Source organism: Astatotilapia calliptera, chromosome 16 (assembly GCF_900246225.1).
Source record: "Astatotilapia calliptera chromosome 16, fAstCal1.2, whole genome shotgun sequence".
Classification (NCBI taxonomy): Eukaryota; Metazoa; Chordata; class Actinopteri; order Cichliformes; family Cichlidae; genus Astatotilapia; species Astatotilapia calliptera.
Genome location: NC_039317.1, coordinates 12,129,952 through 12,133,057, shown reverse-complemented (window position 1 = coordinate 12,133,057; position 3,106 = coordinate 12,129,952). Strand labels below are relative to the sequence as shown.

The 3,106-nt window shown below is 42.0% G+C and overlaps 1 long non-coding RNA gene across 1 annotated transcript; it reads right to left on the bottom strand.

Moving 5' to 3' along the window:
• Positions 1 to 329: 329 nt before the first annotated feature.
• On the bottom strand, positions 330 to 2,456 carry LOC113008401 (uncharacterized). Its single transcript, XR_003270016.1, has 3 exons — positions 1,815 to 2,456; positions 1,416 to 1,460; positions 330 to 647 (listed from the first exon to the last, which is right to left on the bottom strand). It is a non-coding gene; the product is annotated as an uncharacterized LOC113008401 (long non-coding RNA).
• Positions 2,457 to 3,106: the final 650 nt, after the last annotated feature.

Here is a 3,106-nt window from a genome sequence, read left to right as displayed (position 1 = left end):
TTGCTTACTTGTATATTTGTGCGTAACAGTGAGATTGAAAAACAGAAAGAAAGACGATAAAAGCTGTGTGTTAACATGCGTCCATCCTCTTTTCTTCGCACACCGCTCCAGTAAAGCCACGATATGTGACAGCTGTGATTGTCCCAAGACGATACAGTGACTTTTAAAATTTTTAACTTAAAAAGCAACTACTACACCTCTGGCTTCTAATATAATTTCCATGAACATAAAGCCTTTTTTTGTAGAAATGCACTTAACTCCAAATATCATCATCTGGTTCTACAGGGACAGAGTAACAGCAAAAAAGGAAAAAATTCAATAAGGTGGTTTACTTCAATCTGATTCAACAATGCAGAGATGCTGTATAGATGCGATCCTGCACAGAAACAGAAAATTGGATTCTTCCCCAATACGAGAAATTTAAACGTGTCCTGTGAGGACAAAGAAGATTTGAACTCACAGTCGTGTTAATGACAGTGATTGTGTGTGTGTTTATTAGACTTCTCTGGCCTGTCTGCGAGTGCCGGGATCTCACGGTTGTTACATTGTCTGGTGCCTTCATTTAGGTCCTTTTGCAGTGCTGCAGCAGTCCACAGAGACTACAGGCTGTTCTGTGTTCAAAAGCCTTGTCTGCCATCTAAATGAGGCTTTCGGGGCAAAAAAAAAAAAAAAATAGAAAAAGAAAAAAAAATTCAACATGAAAATACCACAATGTGCTAAAGATTAGCTCATACTCAAGTGGGATGTTTTGGGAATATGTTGGTTCTCCTTTTCGGATTGTTATTTTTCCTTGTGTATTCTCTAACAGCTATCTACCCACAGGGCACTGAGGCCTCTAGTTTAGTGGGGAAGGGAAAAAAAGGCATGAAATTGATATTATACCCTTAAATACAGCACAGATTTGCAGGGAAAACACAGTAATCCACTGACAATGCTTGAAAATCAAACACATATTTCTTGCTCGCTTACAAGCTTGTTTACTCTTGAATCTACTCTTTAATTACTGCCAGCTTCTTAAAACTGACTTCTTTCTTTATAGGTATAAAAAGACCATTTTTACTCTATGCAGTACCTATAGAGATGCGGTTATCCTTATGGTCAAAGGCTCTGGGGAAATGCAACAATTTATACAAATCAATAGCGTTCAAATAATTCATGACTGATCACATGGTGTTTTAGCTCCTTATTTGCAGTAGAAAACCATGTTTTGTTTTGCTCCCAGAGGGCAACATGAAAGACCCGGGGAGAGGCGGGGAGAATTGGGAATGGAACTGGAAAGAGTGCATGAGGATAATAGGAGGACATTGATCATTTGGTGCACAAGAACACAACTGAACCTGTGAGTCAAGGCTAACAAGATGTATCATTTATACATTATTTAGACATGTCTGGGCTTTCCGTGTGCATTTTCTTACATCGGGTTTGCATCAGCGTCTTTGGAGGGGACACAGCGCGGTGACCTGAGACGATAAGAAGAAAATGTTGTAATTTTTATTGTTCGTTTAGTAGAAAAGAAGAAGAAGAAAGAAAATATGTAACAACTACCAACGCAGCAGTCAGTTCTTTCAGTGCTGTCCATTTGAAATTACTATTGTGTGTGGTGGGAGCAAATAAATCCCAATTTGGGCAGTGTTAGTCAGTCACAGCTTGTAATAAAAATTAATTTTGTAAATGTGGAGATGGATCAAGTTCCCTCTTGGCAGGGGGACCATCCCACAGACATGTTAACAACGTCTTCAGAGACCAATGAGGCCCATTTACAATAAGTGTCTGTTTTAAGTCGCTTGCTTTGTGTGTGTATGTGCGTGTCTCACCACAGCAGGCTATAAGAGGTCCCTCTGGTGTCAGCCGGAGAGAAGCCATTTGAGGCAGACTGGCTTTAATGGAGTGATGCTACACTTTCTCAATCACACAATTAAAGCCTGGTCTGCAGAGAGAGAGAGTTCTTTTCTGCTTGTAGTGCAGGGAGCAAAAGAGAAGGAGAAAGAGGGATAGCATCTTTTACACGGGGTGATTTATGTTGTGGTGCTGAGGAAAGAAGAGTCCTTGATAGATGACTTCATTAGAATTAATTAACAGAGCCAAAGACCTGACACAGACAGAGGAGACGGCGGAGAGACAGAAGGGTCGCTGGTGGATTTGAGGGGAGATTTAGAGATAAGAAAACAAGGTGAGGAAAACACAGAGAAGAGGTCTACCCGGGAAAACAGAGAGGTAGAGCGGGGGAGAAGACACGAATGAAGAACAGATGCCAGAGATTAGGATGTGACACATGAAGAGGAAGTAGCCTGTTTTTCTCTCTAAAGGGTAGCATGTGATCAAACACGAGTGCACTCTACTTATAAGGACTGTAAGTAGAGGTTGTTCAGTTTCACGTACATATACTCTGAGCTTCCTTTCTGACAGGGGTATGCATGTACACATAAAGACATAAATCCCCGGTTAACCACCTACAGTTGAACACTAAAACTAGCTGCACAATGCCAAATGGCCCGTTTAGAAGAAGGGCACAAGCGTGTTCAGTGTTAGACTGATCCGGCATGCCGCAGGCTGTATGTTGGCTGAAGGCAGGCTTTGATGGGCCAAATCACTGCCTCGCTTCTATCAGACATGTCCATCATCCTCATCCTTTTAAATCCATCATCTCCGCTCCAAAGAGACAGAGGCCAGAACTCGCAGCAACTACAATCAAACCGGAATCTGCTTTTTTGTACATCTCAAATATTGTTTGACATCTTTAGATGACATATAGACACTTGCAGCAGCTAAGACTGGCGTGTAGTATTTTTGACTTATCCTGGCGAGCCTCAGCGTTGACATTTTGGGCATCTGCTGGACACGCAGACAAGTGGTGCCGCTGGTGAGGAAAAAGGAATTTTTAGCCCTGCAAGGTGAGCTGTCTAAACTAAATGCAGTCAGGTGCAGGTGGACAAGGAGGAATGAGACAGACATCAATTTAAAAAAAGCACAATTTCCTTTTAGCAGAAGCAGGCAAAATGTCATATGTATGGTACTGTGAGGATCACGGGCACAGCGCAACTTTGCAAACGGTCGATAAGGTCACAACATGATGCACTCCGACTCAGGGAAATCTAAGACGGCAGAG